Genomic DNA, 20,496 nt, shown 5'->3' on the forward strand with positions numbered 1-20,496 from the left:
GGGTCCACTTTCCTTTCAATGGACGCACAAAAGGTTCCCAACTCAACTCAACTCATCTCAACTAAGCCTTTGTCCCAAACTAGTTGGGGTTGGCTAACGAATCCTTTAGAAAATTTTCATGAAGAAGGTGAAAGGATCTACTAGGTTCAAATTGACTAAGTCTAATCCTGACACTACCAGGCTAAAATTTTCATGGGCGCACAAAAGATTAAAAAACTTAAATAATTTTCTACAAAGTAAAAAAAAAAAAAAAAACCTCTGAAAAAGCATGAAAAAGTGATTTTTTGATTTGTAGTGTTTTTTTTTTTTTTCCAATTTACAATAGAGTACAAGATGATTTTTTAGATTTTGAGAAGAAATAGCTTTATACGCTGTAAATCATAATATCTTTCTATTTTTTTGTTGTTTTGACCATTTCACTTGAATTTCAGTGGAAATTTTAAATTTTCGATGGAAATGATGAAGTGGAACGCATACTTTAAGATCTCGTTTTGGTGTGAATAGAAACACAAACATTTCGGTCATTTCGTGTCGGTTTTGTTGAAAATTTGAAACCATGATTTTAAAAGTGTGCTAAAACCCAAAATGTCGATCGGCAGATTTCGACCACCTGAAGGGCAAATTGGAGAAGAAGGGCGTATTGAAATTTCAACTAAGCCTCGAAATTTCTATATTTACACCACCTGACGGGCAAATTGGGGAAGAAAGGCGTATTGAAATTTCAACTAAGCCAAGAAATTTCTATGTCCCATTTTTCTTCTCTTCTTATCTGCACCCATTTTGTGTGGTAAAAAATTTATGATTGACCGGACTCGGCTTCTTACCTTCTTTTTCTTTGCCCAATCCACCAACCGGTTGTTAAGGATAAGGATAGCTGTGTTAAATACGTAGCTTCGGCGATCTGGAGCATGCAACTTGAGGTCTATTTGGCTAATATTTCTTTATGTTTGTTTGTTTTTTTCTCCTTGCAGTGTCATTCATGAGTTTCTATTTTATGACAACCTTATTTTGATAACTTCCTCTTGTTGGCAGCCAAAGAGAGCCTTGGGTATATCAAAACATGGGGATGACTTCTAAGGAACTAACTTACAAGGAGGTGACATTTGATTGATGTAGCACTATTCGAGAAGCATGACTTTGTCAATAATTCATGAGAGGTGGATCAAGACTAGCTTTTGGCTTGAAAAAATGTTGTATGGAATATTGGTGGGGTTAGTTGTGAAAATGGGAAGAGAAATCGAGACTTAGGAAAATTATTTTGTTTCCACAATTTATAGGGAAATGATATGGTTATGGCTTATTTAAGCCCTATTTATTTTGGATTTTGAGAACAGATTGTGAGTCCAAAACTGACTATTGGACTCAAAATTAGCAATACAATTAGATAAAGTCACATAGTGAAAAGAGATTCAATCTATTACATAAATAAAATTTCCATAATTTTCTACTGTTCCATTGTTTTACTGCATTTAAAATCAACTAACATCAACCACCATAGTTCAAGTTTTATTTAGAGGGACCTTCAGTTTATAATGATAACCCGCTAAGGCTTTGTTTGTTTTGGATTTTGAGAATTGCTTGTGAGTCCAAAACTGATTATTAGACTCAAAATTAGTGAAAGGCCGTCATTCAAGGGTCCCACTCATCCAACGTGCCCACCACATGTACAATGGGCCATGCTCATCAAAATTAAACGAACATGGGCTTACTTAGGTATGAGCATGGTTTTAAATTTCGGACCGAAATTTTGGATTTATGTGGGGACTGAAACCGAAATTTCCCGAAATTCAAAATTTCGGCCGAAATTTTGGAATTTCAATCCGAGATTTAGGATATTTCGGTAATTTTGGTCCGAAATTTCGAGAAAATGCCATGTTACAAAATTTCGGCCTAAATTCAAGAATTTCAGTATGAAATTTCAGGACAAAATACCAAATTTCGGCTTGAAATTTCGGATTTCGGTGGGGTCTGAAATCGGTACCGAAACCTAAATTTAAAACCTTGGGTATGAGACTAGGAGCGACCCAGCCTGGCATGGGACATGTTTAAAGGGCCTAGCCTAATGCGTTCCATCATATTTGGAGCATTTGGCATATTGGTTAGGTACCTAATATTTGGTATCAGAGCGGTCACCACGTCCCATGTTCGAGTCACGAAAGGGATGACTTGTAGAAAGGGCTACGTAGAAAAAAGACCAGAGTGAAAGCCGTCACAGAGTGGGCCGCAAAGGGCGACAGATGCAGAAGTGTGGATATATGTTACGGTGTCCTAAGTGGGGGGCTACCTAGGTATGGGATTAGATGGGATTCGGCCTGGTATGGAATAGGTTTAAAGGGCCTAGACTAACGAGTTCCATCAGCTCTTAAGCTTTTGGCATATTGGTTAGGTACCTAGCAAATAATCAGTTTGGGACTCACAGTTGGTTCTTAGAATCCAAAAATGAGCAGGGCCTAATTGGATATTCATCTTGGGGATCAGTCATAAGGATCAATTTTTGGGTCTTACACAGATGCACATGTGTATGATCTTGTAGACCACATGAGGCGAGCCAGGTCGGTCCAATCCCAAGCCGAACACCTAATTTCTTGCATGACCATGTCAAATTTGTGAGCTGAGTCATCTAAGTGTTATATTCAATGATTTAACCAATCATAATTAATTATTTAAAGGTCGCAGAGCTCTGTTCGTTTTGGATTTTGAGAACCTATCGTGAACCAAAGCTGATTATTTATATTTAATTTTGTGTCAATTATCAGTTTTGGACTCAACATAGGTTCATAAAATCCAAAACAAATGGAGCCTAAGCCCTGTTAGTTTGAATATTGAGAATTGATTTTGAATCCAAAACTGATTTTTGGACTCAAATTTAAACACAATTTTGCATCTAATAACCAATTTTGGAATGAAAATCAATTCTAAAAATCCAAACTGAACATAATCAATTAAAGCGACTCCAAAATCGATTATGAAATGATGTTAATTACATTTTATCAAAATCAAATTTTAGTTAGTTGATGATGGCATTAATTGATCCTAATAGCCACAATGGGTTAGTTTTGGACTTTAAGAACCGATTTTGATTCCAATAATCAGTTTTGGACTCAGAATTGATTCTCAAAATCTAAGCCAAACAGGGCCTAAGCTTAAATAATCGATTGTATGCACCAATTTGAAAGTAGAGAATTAACCATTTATTTTTTAAAGAAATTGATATCACACTCCTTTTTTGCATAATGACATTCTTCCCTGTATTTTTGCTCTTTTCAAGTGAGATGCAAAGGTTGTTATAATTTCCATAAATCTACCATCAGCCAATAAAAAGAGAGTTTAATAATGGGGAAATGATATCTACGCCGAGGTGTTTCGATAAACAAGCGCTCCACTTGTTTGTCGTGTAGTATTTAAAGGGATTTCAGAGGATATTACGGTTCTCAAAAAGCTCTACAGATATCCCTTAATAATGTGATGAGTGGTGCCATACTGCCATTACCGAAACAAAGGAGTGCAAATATAATTTCCCACGGAATTTATATATTCGCCCCTTTTCTTCCTAGGGCCACCCCTTGTAGTGTAAAAGGGTAGTCTCACTCTCATGCATGGTTTTAAATTTCGGCCGAAAGCCGAAATTTCTGATTTCGGTCAGGACCCAACCGAAATGTTCTGACACCGAAATTGTGGAAATTTACCAAATTGAGATCGAAATTCGGAAATATAGATCAAAATTCAGAAATTTCGGCAATTTATGGTGAAATTTTCACAAAAGATTAATTTTTTATTTCTTTACAAAATTTTGGCTCAAAAAATCGATATTTCAAGGGCTTCTACCCGAATTTCGGCCAAAATTTCGGTTTCGGTGAGGATCGAAATTATACCTGAAACCGAAATTTAAAACCTTGGTCTCATGATCTCAAACTATAGGGGGTTGGTCCGGGGAAGAAAAGGGGGCGAATATATCACTTACTTTTTAAAATACATTTATTTTACGGTTGAATGGTGTATAAAAATTGAAAAAATATGACCAACCACCTATACCCTGATGTAACGTGCATCGTGTGTTATAATTTATAAACACATGGGAAGAATATTTTGACAGTGAAATTCATATCTTTAGCACTAAGAATGCTACCATCATTCACGCTAATTGGTGGGTCCCACGCACGATCCCACTTGATCGACGACACGTGGCCTTAAAATAACCCCGTCCAACCGTGTGATGCTTTTTCAATACGAATATCATTTTCCAAACAGAGGTATTAGGAAGACACGTCGGTGTTCGTGAGTTTCCTAGCAGCCCTCCTTAACAAGCCACGTAAGCACGCATTAATAACAAAATATTTTTTAGACAAAAATGCCGTCAGTTTATTGGCAAATGACTGACGGCATTTTACACGCACCCTGGTTATCCTTTTCAAATGTATCGTAAGATGGTGGTGGCTTCTTATTTTGTCAATGTTTAAAAATAAATAATAGAATTTAAAAAAATTTTATTTCTCAATGAATAAAAATAAATAATAGAGCATAAAAAATTTGCTTATATTTGTTGATGGGGATGAAAATTACCACTCAATCAGAGAGCTCTACCTGTAAAAGGGCCCTCAGATGGCAAAAGGGCAGGAAAGTAATTCCCCGCACTCAACAAAAGACCCCTACAAGAAGCGGTATTTACGGCGCAATGCCACCCACTTAAAGGCATTATGGTAATCATACCATAAGGGAAATTACTAATTAGCCCTAGTACACCCAACCACTATAAATAGGGGTAAAACCCAGAAGGTAAATGACACGATTCCCCAAAACTAACTATTTCGTTTGGATTTTCCTTATCTGTTGTGGTCACTGACTTAAGTATCGAAGGGCCTTCGCGGAGGATCCCCTCCGCGTTGGTCTTTTAACCATTTTCTCGTGTGTGTGTGCGCGCGCGTGTGTGTAGGACAAAGTAGTGAGGACAAATCAAGATCGTCCATTCGCTCTTCACCTCCAGCTCAGCCATAACCAAAATTTGACCGCAACAGATTGGCGCCATCCGTGGGACCCCAAACATAAAAGTCTCTAACGGTCCAGAAATGGCAGGAGCTAGGAGAGGTGCACACACCAGTTCTGCTCGGGGGCATGGTCTAACCCTGGGAGTCGGAACACAAGACAACATATAGCATCACTGATCGTCGTCCCAACAAGAGAGGACCGGTCTAAACAGCTACTAGTTCAGCCTCCACCACCAACTACCCCGACAGCAGAGCAATTCAATACTTTGGTCCAGCAAATGGCAAATCTAGCTGATCAGTACAGGAGTCTAGCCCAGAACTTTACTGCCCAAGCAAGGCCAGATGACGGATCTTAGCAATCACATAAGACTTCTAATGCACGGGTAGAGGAACCCATGCGAAGAAATCGCCGCTCCCCTACACCAGAGTGCCGACAAAGATGATCAGCGCACTCCATAACCTCTGCACAGGCGTGAAGAAGTGAAAGGCAGCAGTCGAGGTCCGTAAAACGCCACCCTCGTGAAGAAGTGCATTCCGGAGGACAAGATCGTCAGAACCATCACCAACGGAGAAACCCGAACAATCAATCAGGGTCAACCTCAGACAAGCTTTGGGTAAATCTTCAGAGAAAAAATGAGAAGGAGCATGACCGAGCCACCAGTGTGGATTAGAAGCTGGAAGAGTTCGATCACCGTCTAAAGGACCTTGCTAAAGAGTCATCCTCAGGATACATAAGACCCTTCAACAACAAACCTATGTTCATCGAGGAAGTTCTAGAGGCCGTGGCACCACAGGGGTTCAAAATGCCACAACCACCGCAGTACGATGGTACAACATACCCAGTGGACCACCTTGAGACCTTCAAGACGATGATACTCATTCATGGGGTCTCAGATAACTTCATGTGTAGGGCTTACCCAGCGACACTAATCAGGGCAGCCCGAGACTGGTATTCAAGCCTCCAACCAAGCTCAATAGGATCTTTCGAGGAGTTCGGGGACCTACTTGTTAAGCATTTCCTCAGTAGCCGAAGAACTCGAAGGACAACTGCGTCACTAATGACAGTTAAGCAAAAGAAAGGCGAAACACTCAAAGACTTTATCGTCAGGTTCAATAGAGAAGCCCTATAAATACAGAACTTGGACCCGTCGGCAGCCATGAACGCCCTCCTCTCGAGGGCGAGGTCCGCAGACTTAGGATGTCCATCGCGAAGAAAGCTCCCACCTCGCTCGTCGACCTCATAACTCGGGCTAAGAAGCATATAATAGCCGAGGAGACTCTTACTGCGCTTGATCTTATTCCCGAAGCAGATAATGAGACTAAACGCAAAGTTCGAGAGGAAGAGAGGGGTACATCAACCCCGAATCAGAACAGCCGCAAAGAGGATAGAAGTCAAAGGAGATATGGGAGCCTCAGCAGACAGGGAGTCATCTCACAAGACCCCGGAACGCTCGAGTCCGGCACATTCAAACGCTCAAGAGCAAAGAAGTCCCACCAGAGAGAACCATCCCCCACAACCTGCTGGGGTCATCAACACGATAGTGAGTGGCCTAACGGCGGGCGGGACCTCTTGTGGACCCCGATCCTGAGAGGACGAGGGACGCGAGATCCCCCTGCAATCCTCAAAGATCTCCACATGTGAAGGAGAGCTCTACTAAGGAACTCTCAAAATAGGTGCCACTCTCACAGCATAGCATGAGTGGCAATATAAAACGAATGAGATACATCCTGATCCGGAGCCAGGGCTTGAAACCGAGATGTACCTAAAAATAACTCAGAGTCGCCATCCATGGATACGCCATGGAACCAAAACAAATGCTCTGTTTGCAATGGATAACCAGAGATACAAAAGGTCCGTGTCGGTGACGAATGGAGAAGGTCCGAAGAGCACCCCCAATTCGCCTGAGTGCGAACACTTGCTCTCCCATGCCATTTATTTATTAACTTTGAAGAGTTTTGGGTGAAAATCCTATGAAATGGGAACGAGTATCCCCTATGAAATGGGAACGAGTATCCCCGAGAAAAATGTCTACCTAAACATGCATGACCCGGGGATAATAAGCACATACAAAATAAATAAAAGAAGTGTGTCACCTAAGCATTGCTAGATTATAAGTGACATGCCTAATGGGTCTCTAAGTTCTGGGGGACAAACACATGCACGCTACAGCTAAAGGTATAAGGTCTGCACAAGAAAGTAAGAAAACACAACTAGACATACAATATGACAACACAATAAATCCTAAGACTCTTAACAATCTAGCCTGAGTCCTTGGATGGTCTGATGTTCATCCAAAGAAGCCTACGTATCCCCGCCCCCACGAGAATCAGAGCAACATAGTTCTTCGCGCCTATTCTAAGTTAGGATGCCTAAGACACCTAGACCTCTATCCTATACTCGACCTAAAAGACCAGACTAGTTCTTAAAGCTTCTTGAGCGATCACTTAGATTTCAGTGAGTTGTGAATCTTAGGATACCCTATATGCCCTAACTAAAATGCAGGTTAGCCTTAAGCTAATGCAGGTGGTTCCTACAACCTATGTGTAACTAGACTGTGTTTCCTAAGGAAAACCATGAGATCACTAACGCATCTTATTCTAGTCATCAGTCGGCGATGTGGATCGCCCAACTGACCGGACGGAGGCGCTCCTATAACTCTAGGACAAACCCCTAACTCTAAAACAAACACACACAAGCACACAACAGATCAAAGACAAACCCCCTAACTCTAGAGGAAGAGCTTTTTGAAAATACATTTTTAAAGAAAAATGGTCAAAGTATATTTATTTACAAAGTTTGGCTGGACTTGGGACATGGATCCCGAGCTGCGCTACGTACCTCGTGGAAGAGGATCAAGCCAACGTAGTTCGAAACGAACTCTCTTACTACTACTAAAAATTAACACTCCAAATGATTTTGGATTTTTTCGGTTTTCAAATATTTTTGAGTTTCAAATTTCTAACGCTTTTGGATTTTTTAGATATTTTCACGCTTTTGGTCAAAGACCTAAGGGAATATACAAAGCAACACCCTAGAGCCAAACCCTAGGGCTAACATGGAAAACCCCCAAACCAGATAAGCTAGTGACAAAGACAAGGAAATGATATAACACTAACAAAAGGGACGAATGAGTCAAAGACCCTCTAATAACGGCATCACAAAGACTAGTAATACATTTAAAAAAAAACAAATGAGTCAAAGACTCTCTAATAAGGACAAATGAGTCAAAGACTCTCTAATAACACCACCTAAATGATGAGTGAGTCAAATACTCTCTGATAATACCCCTAAAAAAAGATAAATGAGTCAAAGACTCTCTAATAAGGACAAATGAGTCAAAGACTCTCTAACAAGGACCTATGAGAAAGATAAACGAATCAAAGACTCTCTAAAAGGAACTGCTCTAACATAAGGCTGCGTAAGCCTCCTAAAAGAAAAACCCTCTAAATGAGAGAGGCTTGTCTCCAAATATGGGCTCTATAAATGAGGCAAGGCCTGCCTCCTATACACAAAGGTGGGCTCCAAGCATCCCTATCATCGCCCTTGCAATGAACGAGCAGGGCTGAGGCAACTAATAGACCAAGTTGGTCTCCAACTGGTGGTGGTACAAGCTGGGGAACAACTTGGAGAGGGCCCTATTAATCAGGCAAGGCATGCCTCCTATATGAAAACTCTTTACTAAAGCAGACTCCCTAATGGATGGGCTCTAAACGACAAGGCTTGTCTCCAAGGAGAACTGCCTAAATGAGACAGAGCGTGTCTCCTAGTGAGGGCTCTAGATGATTAAAATATCTAAGAGGCTGGGCAAGCCTACTAAACAAAGGAGAGGAAAGCTACTTGGACTAAGCAAGTTCCCTAAGGATGAGCTCCTTCTACAGAGATATAGCTTGTCTCTTAAAAGGGAAAAATCTAATGAGACAAGAGTATGTCTCCTAAAAAGGAAAAATCTAATGAGACAAGAATATGTCTCCTAAAAAGGGAGGCTCTGGCTAGCACCCTCATTGCCTGCTCCTGGAAGGTGCTATCAATAAGACTCCAAACAGAAGAGTTCCATTTCAAGGGCTACCACTCATATGATTACATTCACATTCTCAAAGGGAAATCCATACTTCAGTTCACATTTCATAATAAAAGCAAAATAAGTGAATAAATGTATATATATATATATATATATATATATATATATTTTGACTTACGACCATATAAAGGACAATTCAGCATAAATTCTAATAGAAGTTAATTTTGACTGATCTCAAATTTTCTATTGAAATGACAAGAGAGTACTTCATTGATCCTACAGAGAAAATTTATCTATATTCTTTTTTCCATGACAAAATGAAAACGACAAGTTATCACCTTGAACATGTCTCCCGTTTACAACAATTCATTTTACTTGAGAGCGAAAATAACTAATAGGACTACTGTTATTCTCATAATAAAAATGGAGATGGTGAAACTTACTTAATTAGTATAAGTGAGCTTGTTCTGTAACAGTGCTGAAATTTAATGGCCTTTCTATCATAAAGGATTCTCATAAAGGGAAATAGAGGGTAACACCATCACTCTTCAGGATTCTAACTAAATATCCTACCCTTTTGCTACTCAACAGAACATGATGTACAAGTAAATGGGTTAACCAACTAATACAAAACATTGAATATGAATATAAGTAGATGAGCTGAAATAATGTTTACAGAATATGACATTGAATAACAAATGAATAAGCTGAACTACTCGACAATAAAATTTGACAGAAAACATTTATTGCAATTATATGTTACAGTTCCATACATATAATCATTTACCTAACTGAAACGTAGGCATTTATAATATCTATCTCTCTTCATCATGCGTACTGAATACACACACACTCTCACATACATGTACACATAGGAATATATACGCATATGCACCCAACATACACACATACACTCATACATACATGTACTATGTACTTATACATGCACACACTCACTTATAAATACATACCCTTTCAGTTTTACAGAGACCAAGGTTTCTATGGTTAACTATTGAAATAACAAGAATGAAGTATCTATCTCATAGCCGAGCTGAGGATGTATTGCTCAACATGGGTACATATCACCTCATCATTTTATCTGCTTATACAGTTCAATAGCTTGCCATCAAAGGATCATTAGAACCATGAATAACATTAACTTGTATCTACTCATGCAATGGAGACCACTCGATAAACATTCACGATGAAAGATAAATAACAGACTACTAAAGTACCATTAAACTATGCCTATTCATATGATGATAACCACTCAGAATCTGAACCATAATTTGAACCATAATTCCAGCCTATTCATCTTCCTGCTAATTCATATTTCAAAGTTATTAGGAATTGTAATAGCTTTTGTCCATGGGAAGGGAATGAGCCTGTATTATGAGGAAATATCCATGGTCTTATATGAAAACCGCGATGTGCTAACAGGGCATAAAAAGTTAAAGTGACCATTCAATGGTCTAGGCTCAAACACTGGTTTCGTTGAATCACGATCACAATGCCAAATCCAAATAAAAGGAACAACAAACTTATGCATTACAAAATAACCCATCCACATAACTGACAATCTACCTTTAAAGATGAAACATAACTTTGGTTCCTCTCGAATGTCAAAAACAGGTGTCGAGTAGCATGGTAGTACTATTCACATTATCCTGGTTCATTAGTTCTATCTACTCAACTCATCATCCAGTTTGCCTGAGACCCATTCAGAAATATCAAAACGAATCAAAATAGAAAAAATCTACTGCACAAAATACTAAGTTATAACCCCACCATATGCTTCAAAAATTCCTTATTCAACACATTCATTCACCCAAAATTCATATACTGCAGATTCTCATAATATCCGAATGTCTGGTCAAACCATATCTATGTTAAGGCATAAAATGAGGAGAGAATCCCTCATATCTCCAGGGACAAAAATAAAGAAAGAATATAATTCAGTTTCTTACCTTAGAGGCTGAGATGGTGGTCGAGCTTATTGAAGACGATCTGAAGTTGACAACTGAACCTTCCTCAATTTCTCAAATTCGCAACAAAGAGCAAAAGGTAGAGAGGGATCTAGGGTTTCAAGGTGGGTTTAAGTAAAAATGGTGAAGAAGAAGAGAAAGGGCGTGAGAGTGGTTTAATGGAGGATTTAATGGGGGAATGGGAATGGGGTTTGAGCTAAATCTGAAATGGGTTTGATGATTTATGGTGGTGATAAAGAGGTAGTGGAAGAAGAGGTGAGATGGGGTGGTAGCTGTAGACACCCCATTTTGACCGTACCCCAAACCTCCCATGATTGTGCGAAACCCCATCAATTCAGCTAGGTAGGGTCCCAAACTTCACCCTAAGCTAGATTAGAGTCCCAGCTAGGTCTCTGCAAAATTTCGTCAAAATCCGAGAATGTTTGCTTAGCGAACGAGCCAGGAGAAGACTGTAGTATCAGTGTTCAGAAGGGGGTTGAATTAATCAGGTAGGGGGCTGTCCATGCGTAAAAAGGAGATAAAAATTTTATTTTCATAACAGGAGGGTGAATTAGCCCGTTTTTGTCGCGGCTGAGTTGTGCGCTTATCAATTTTGTGCGCCCATTAATTTGGGGTGTGTCAATATCAAAGGCTATATTTTTATATATAAGAAAAATTAACGAAGAAAAGAGAGGAACCTATTCATTTTTCGTGGAAATTCGAAAGAGAAATCCCTAAATCCAAAAATCCCCAAACCCTAGTTTTTTTTTTTTCTTTTCTTTTTTCTTTCCGATCCATTTTCTCCGGCCGATCTCCGGTACAGCTCCGGTTGAGTAGTTCTCTGTTAGATCCTCTCGTTTACTAGCTCTGTTTGCCGATTGATTGTTTGAAAAGGCTTAGTTTCGAATTCTTTTCTTCTTTAAACTCTTTTATTAGCTTTAGAAACTTTAGATCCAAACTCTAATCTCTTCATCTCATCATCTTCTCCGATCAAGTTTCAGCTAATCTCTAGCAAACTCCTGCCGGTCATTCTTCTTCTCACCGATTGTCATCTCCGATCAGAACTCCGGCAAGTCTTCAATCAATTTTTTTTTTAGATCTGCATTCCTTGTTAAATTTAGTCTCTTTCTAACCTGGAAATTCGTAGATTTGTAGTTTTCCCTTTCTTAAACCTAAGATCTGCTGTTATCCTTCGAATAATCCTCAGATCTGCGCCTAATCCTTCACTTTTATCTTTTCTTATTTCTAATTCCTTCATTAGATCAGTCCTTAAGGTTAGAAAATCTAAATTCGAGCTTAGAATTTTCAGATCTGCGCTTTAAAACTGCAGATTCAATTTTAATAATTATCTAAAGGAAAGCTCAAGGCATTCAGGCATCTTCTGGAGCAATCTTTCATCAATCTGATTCTCGGTTAAGAAGGAAAAATAGTCAAATTACAGAGGTATTTCATTTTAGTGCTTCGAATGTGATTAATGTTCAGATTGTGATCGTTTAAGCCTAAATTAATAGATCTTTTATTTTAGATCCCGATTATGCTCTGTTTAATGAATGGAATGATTATTGTTCTATACCTGGTTTGAGTGGTTTGCTTATTTTCTTTGTGTTTAGAAAGTTATTGTTTTCTTGAAGTGGAATGCTTTATGTTGTGATCTATTTGAATATTTGCATCAATTTCTTATGTACAAAAGTTTTTTTTTAATTTGATTGATGTTGCTGCTGAAAATTGTGATAATCTGATTATTATTAAAATGTTATAATAATCTGATGATCTATTTATACTCTAGTTTTCTTCATTTGTCTTATACTCTAGTCTATTCATTCAACTTGCCAAATCATTATGCTATATGAGAATTTTCTTTTAACCTGGAATTTTGTCTATGTACATGTGTGCGTGTGTATGAATGTGTGTCCATTATAAAATTTTAAGATTTAGCTTAAAGGAAGGTATTAATAGAGATACATAAGGATTCAGTCATATTCGAGTAAAACATAGCTCAATCCCTACCTGTTTAATTCTCTTTATAGTTTAAATAATTTTGTCTCACTTATGCTTGAACTGTAGTACATATTTTTAAAAAAAAAATGAGGCTAACCATTTATTACATTTATTTGAGGTTAATTTTACCTTTATGATAGCCCTTGCAGCCCATTCTTTTATTTTGAACTTTGACAGTCATGGCATCTCTTTGATATTTTCAGCCCTCTTGCCTTATTTCCTAGCCCTGCTATGTATATGAGAGGGTTAAACTATGTGGAGTTGATGAGATGAGTGTTTTTGTAAAGTAGTACTATTTTTAAGAGGGTATTAAGGAAGGGATTTATATTTCAATTAAAATAACTATGGTAATGGAAGTAAATTCCATGCATGTTTTATACTTTTGATATGGTTCAGATAGTCTTTTGACTTAAATTTAAACTGTGGTTTTGAATTTCTATTTTCTTAGTACCAGCTATATTTTGATTTTTATTTATCAATTCTATGCATTATATTTGATTATTTACGACTCTTTATATATAACTGTTATGCACCGTGAAAAAAGAAGAAGTTAGAGCTAATTATGGAGCCTGTAAAATTTTTATGTAGCTTTGACTTAAAAGAGATTCAGCCTATAAATTGTTTTTTTCTTGGAAATTTTGGGTACATTCGCCTAGAAAGTATATAATATGTTTGTCTATCAAATGATTTCCTTAGTGATTTTGTAGTATTGTCAATAAAATTTTGAAACATGTAACTGTTTGCTCGCTTTGAATGTATTTACTACTATTGGTTTATGGTTATGCAATAACATTGTTTGTAAATATTAGGCTGTTGAACTCCCTAACTGTAGTGCCTCAAGTTTGAAAGGTTGGAGAAATTTTAAGATAGAATATCCCATTTTTTTTACCTGTTCATTAGTTATAGCAATTTAATTACGTTCCTGGTTCATTCTTCTTTATCTATTGATGTGGTTCAATGTTGGCTCAAACTTATTGAAATAATTATGTACAACCTGTTAGTTTTAAAGTCATAAACTAATTAGATACTTAGGTACTTGTTCGCATGGTCTAAATTTTTATTGTTTTCATAAATTCAATATATATATATATATATATCTATATGTATATTTAGAATTTATATGCTTATGTCATAAACGTTCACAAGATACTACACTGTGAAGTCTTGGTTTATTTCCTGTTAGAATGAATCCTTTGGATGGATGAATGGAGTGAAGGTCTATTAAGCTTCATTTTGGTCCATGAACAAAAGATTTTAAGGGGAAAGTAATAAGATGTAGGAGTATGAATCATGGGCTGATGCTATGATTAACCAACTAAGGCGAGGATCATTGAGTTTAAATATGGAATATATATGTGCTCTGTTGATAAATGTCCGCATAATGTGTTTGTCTTTATTATGATTTAGATTTGCTTATGAGAAACGTGTTCAGGTGCATCTTCTTTATTGTTATGGCACTACCGAATACGTATTTGGATTGTTTAAATGCTATTTTAATTTCAGAGATACATATATTCTGTTCCCATAATGACGAGGTATAATTGACTCATATGGTGTGTATTTTGGTTCAGTCATAAATTTGCTGTAAATTTTCCAGTCATAATGTTTTATTAATAAGAGTTTTCATGACCATTGTCCTTATAATTGACTACAAATACAAAGCCAGTGGTCATTGATGTCAAGTACACCAACGTAATCTAGTTTCTTAAGGGAAAATAATGCTAGCACCATTTTGCTTTGGAAAAAGCCATGTTTGAAATCAGTGGGTCTTATAGCTGCTACAGTTGGTTTGAGTCAGTTGAAATTGTCTTAAATTATCATAGTTAAAAAGGATGTCAACTATGCCTTGATAGTTGCACTCTCTAGTAGTATTTCTTTCTTTTTAATCAGTTAATAATAAATTTTGTGAACCACTGTATAGATGTCACTAATGGTCATTTGCAGATTTTATGCCATATGGATGTTTCATAACAGCTCTATGTGAGAGGATGTACATTAGTTGAGATATTGGCAGCCCTTATTTTAGTCCTTGTTGAATTAGTCCCTGCTTCACTCCTTTTTAGATGAATATAATAGCACAATCATGTCTTGGTATATGAACGATACTAGTTTGTTTCCTCTCACACTTTTAATTGTGTAACAAGAACATGTAAACGTCTTATCCTATGGAACTGATTTGTTCGCATAAAACTGATTGCAAAGGATTATATTATGCTGTTTTGAACAGAGATTTAGCTCATATTATTGTTTTTTCTTCATCCCAAAATTTTTTTAATGTGATTTTATTATAAAATTGGTTTTCTCTATGGTATATATATAGAAATGGTTTCGTTCTATAGTGAGTACATCATTTTTAATGGCTTATTAATGGTTGGATTCAATGGTTTGATAATAGTTGGATTCAATGACAAATTTTAAGTGTGTCATCTGTTGGGTTCTAGTGAAGATTTTGGATACCAATGATTTTTTTTATCTAAATTGAATGCCATCAAAGTCTTGTAGTTTAATGGCTTACAGACTTAGTTGTTGAATTTGAATGGAATAAGAAAGAAAGGTCATTTTGTTGATGTACTTAGTGCTGATTTTTTTTTTACCAGCACAGATTTCACTCATTTCAGCCCCTTGTTTGAATGTAATTTTCACTCACTTCAGCCCCAGTTTTTAGCACAGTTTTAGCCTGCAAATCTGCCCATGTTTAACACATTACATGCACACAATTCTGTCTCTGTACAGCACAGGTTCACGCGTAAGAAATCTATTTCTGTTTTGGCCCCAATTCTGGCATAATTCTGTCCACATACTTCAGCCCTTGTTAAGCCCAGTTTTCATCCATTTCAGCCTACTGTTTCAACATAAATTTTACCCACAAATCTGCCGTAGTTTTGAGCATGAATCTGTCCCAGTTCTGAGCATAATCTGTCTCATTTTTAAGCATGAAGTCTGTCCCAATTCATGCGCAGGTTTTGTCCACAAAATCTGCCTTGTTTGGTTCCAGATTCTGTCCTTGTTGTTGCCCCCAAGTTTACACCCAATCGTGCCCCTGTTTTAGCATAGATTCTATTCGTGTCGCTGCCCTGTTTAACACTTAAATTCAACCCATGAATTAGCATATAATTTGGCATTGTTTTGGCATAAATCCAGCCTATGATTTTGACACCTGTTTTGACATATCTGCTGTCCGTAATCGTATAGTTGCTGTCCTCACAGTTTCTATACTTCCTAAATGCGATTTCAGTTGATTTAAAAGTGCTTATGTGCTATCCATAATTGTGCAGTTGCTGTCCCTTAATTTTTACACTTTATAAATGCAATTCCAGTTGATTTAAAGTGCATATGTGCTGGCTATAATATGTAGTTGCTGCCCTGTAATGAGTAGTTGCTATCTCGCAGGCTACATATTCTGTAATAGTCATTTTGGCTTGATAAAATAATACCTGGTTGCTGTCCATCAATGCATAATTACTGTCCTGCAAGTTTATAGTCTTTGTAATTGTAATTTAGTTAAGTTTTTTAGGCTACCCAGCGGCTGGTCTGGGCTAATTAATTTTATTTTCAATAAAATTGTTTAATTAAAGGAGGAAATCAGATGACTACTCTATTCGATATTATCGACATGAGTACTGTCTGATTTCAAGGCGGTTTGTAGGAATATTATATGTGTATTGAAATCAGATGATTACTTTGGCATCATCTGATTTCGCTGAGTCCCCGTATTGGGGTTTGTGGTTGGCTTTGAAGTGTTTGAGTGTTTGATACTGTTTTTATTTCATTAGGCTACCCAGCGGCTGGTCTGGGCTAATTAATGATTGCTTATCATTCTATAATTGCTGTCCTGCAGTTTATAGGCTTTTGAAGTTGTAATGTAGTTAAGTTTGCATGATATGAAATATTGTCTTTGAGTAGAGCTCGTTCCTTTGAGTGCTCTGAATATTTGCAGCAATTGTTTAGTCTTTTGGTGTTGCTTCTCTATTCATTGCGAGAGGACTATGATGGCGATAGTCGGAGCCTCCCCTTTAGAGAGACAATTTGTGTTTCTGTGAGGTTAGCTTAGCCTCAAGGGATTTGCTTAGTCCAAGTAGTGCTCCCCTCTCTTTTAGCAGACTTCTCTAGTTTTTAGAAACCTTTAGATGGTAGTTTCTTTTCCTGTCTTAGGAAACCATTTGGTCTTATTAGAGAGTTTCTTTCTAGGAGACACGTTTTGTCTTGATTAGGCAGTTCTCCTTTGGGAGCAAGCCTCGTCGTTTAGAGCTCATCTTTGTGTGTGTTTAAGAGACCCGCCTGGTCTCATTTTCTCTTTAGATCTCCTCTTTGTGCGTTGTTTGGTTTTTTGGGAGAACATCCTACTCGGCTTGGCTTCATACCCCTATCCTATATGGGTATCTGGTTGCACATTTGTTGCACCCTTGGGCTAGGTAGCTGTCCGGCCCTGCTGGGTGTTTTACCTTTGCCAAATATGCACAAGGTCTCTTATTCCTTTTTACTTGTGAGCTTCTCCTTATTCGATAGTCCATTCGCATAGGAATCAGCCCTGATTAGAGAGTCTCTGACTCATTCATCCCTTAGATGGTGTTATTAGAGAGTCTTTGACTCATTCACCTTTTAGGATGGTGTTATAGGAGAGTCTTTGACTCATTTGCCTTTTCGGTGGTTTTCTAGAGAGTCTTTGACTCATTTATCTTTTAGTTGGTTTTAGTAGAGTCTTTGACTTTTGTGTCCCTCAGTTGCTCTTTTTGAAGAGTCTTTGACTCTTGCGTCCCTCAGTTGCTCTCTTTGAAGAGTCTTTGACTCTTGTTTCTCTCAGTTGCTCTTTTTGAAGAGTCTTTGACTCTTGTATCTCTCAGTTGCTCTTGTTGAAGAGTCTTTGATTCTTGTATCCTTCATTTGCTCTCTTTTGAAGAGTCTTTGACTTTTGTATCCCTCGGTGGCTCTTTTTGGAGAGTCTTTAACTCTTTTATCCTTCAGTTGCTTTTAGTAGAGAGTCTTTGACTCATTTATTCGTCAGTTACTGCTTTTAGAGAGTCTTGGATTCATTTGCTCTTATAATGGTATTATTAGAGCATAGTTTCTCCTTTTAACCCTGGGGTTCGTCCCTAGGGTGTTGTTTTGTATATTCCCTCTGGTCTTTGACCAAAAGGGTGAAAACATCAGAAATTTTAAAATCCATAAACAGTGAAATCATTAAAAATCTCAAAAACATTAGAAACTTAAAACATAAAAAATAGTTGATTTGCTGTAAGTGTTTGATAGGTAGAGAGTTCGTTTCGAACTACGTTGGCTTGATCCTCTTCCACGAGGTACGTAGTGCAGCTTGAGATTCTTATCTCAGGTCCAGCCAAATTTTGTAAATAAATATACTTTAACCCTTCAACTTTAAAACCTTGTTTTCAACAAGATCTTCCTCTAGAGTTAGGAGTTTGTCCTAGATAGAGAGTTTTAGAGTTAGGAGTTTGTCTTTTATTTGTTGTGTGCTTGTTTGTGTTGTTTTAGAGTTAGGAGTTTGTCTTTTGTTTTGTGCTTGTTGTGTGTTTGTGTTAGAGTTAGGAGTTTGTCCTAGCTAGGAGCGCCTCCGTCCGGTCAGTTGGCGATTCACATCGCCGACTGATGACTAGGTCTTGGATACGTTAGCAATCCTATTGTTTTCCTTAGGGCATACAGCCTAGTTACACATAGGTTGTAGGAACCACCTGCATTAGCTTAGGGCTAACCTGCATTTAGTTAGGGCATATAGGTGTCCTAAAATCTACAATTTACTGGAATTTAAATAATCGTACAAGAAGCTTTAAGAACTGGTCCAGTCTTTTAGATCGAGTCTAGGATAGAGGTCTAGGTGTCTTAGGCATCCTAGCTTAGAATAGGTGCGAAGAACTACGTTGCCTTGATTCTCGTGGAGGCGGGGATACGTAGGCTTCTTTGGATGAATACCAGACCATCCGAGGGCTCGGGCTAATAATTTAGAGTCTTAGGATTTATTATGTCGTTATTATATGTTTTGATGTGTTTTCTTACTTTCTCGTACTGATCCTATACCTTTTTGCTGTAGCTTGCATGTGTTTGCACATCAGGACTTAGACACCTATTAGGCTCGTCACTCATAACTGTGGGACCCGATCCCGCGAGAGGGGTGGTGGCGCGAGCCGCCACGCACTATCTCTTGGTCTCTCGTACCCACGCGATTGGCGTGTGCCTTTTATTATTAATTTTAATTCATCTTTTATGTGAACTTGGGATCACTAAGGCAATCCGAATTCCACACAAAAGAGACTGACAGAGTCGCCACCTAGATGTGGGATCTAGGACCCATAATTAACCAGAAATCTAGACTCGCTACCTGGTTACAAGAATGGAAGGTATGGGGATTTATCCACCACATGCACCATTCCTGCCCGATAATCGGTCTTCAATTCCAAAAGTTAACTCTTTTAAATTCATTTTTAATGGCTCATTCAACTCTCTGTTAATGTGCTATCTATGTGACATGCATCCTATGATCTAATTTCAATGTGAATCCTAAATGTGTATCTTGATTTCTTAATTGGTTTGGATTCAATCTAAGTGAAAGTTCTCCTAAAATTCTAATTTCATGGAAAATCCTAAGTGATTTGATTGTTTCAACAGTTTTAAAAGTGATTAGCCCGAGTCCTCAGATGATCTGGTATTCATCCAAAGAAGCCTACGTATCCCCGCCTCCACGAGAATCAAGGCAACGTAGTTCTTCGCGCCTATTCTAAGCTAGGATGCCTAAGACACCTAGACTTCTATCCTAGACTCGATCTAAAAGACCGAACCGGTTATTAAAGTTTCTTGTACGATTATTTAAATTTCAGTGAATTGTGGATTTTATGACACCCTATATGCCCTAACTAAATGCAGATTAGCCCTAAGCTAATGCAGGTGATTCCTATAACCTATGTGTAACTAGGCTGTATTTCCTAAAGAAAACCAAAGGTGAACTAGCGTATCCTACTCTAGTCATCACTCGGCGATATGGATCGCCGACTGACCGGACGGAGGCGCTCCTATAACTCTAGGACAGACCCCTAACTCTGAAACAAACAAACAAACAATCAAACAACCTATCAAAAGAAAAACCCTAACTCTAAAACTCTCTATCTAGGAGAAACTCCTAACTCTAGAGGAAGATCTTTTGAAAATAAGATTTTAAAGGTTTTTGAAGAAAGTTTAAGATATTATTTACAAAAAAGGTTTGGCTGGACTTGGGATATAAATCCCAAGCTGCACTACGTACCTCGGAAGAGGATCAAGCCAACGTAGTTCGAAACGAACTCTCAAACTACGCTTCTAAAAGAAACACTCAACACTTTAGATTTTTTAAAGGTTTTTGATGTTTTCAAATGTTTTTTAAGTTTTAAATTTCTAATGTTTTTGGATTTTAAAGCTTTTCCAATGCTGAGGACCTTAAAATATTTTTAATCTTAAAGGGAACACGCAAGTAATACCACAAACTAGGGCAAAGCCCTAAAGCAAAAGGGGAAACCCCGAATAAGCAATTAGCGTCTCAAAGAGACAAACCAC

This window comes from Tasmannia lanceolata, unplaced genomic scaffold (genome assembly GCF_043159265.1).
Source record: "Tasmannia lanceolata isolate RefF3 unplaced genomic scaffold, GAP_Taslan_0.1 ptg000044l, whole genome shotgun sequence".
Classification (NCBI taxonomy): domain Eukaryota; kingdom Viridiplantae; phylum Streptophyta; class Magnoliopsida; order Canellales; family Winteraceae; genus Tasmannia; species Tasmannia lanceolata.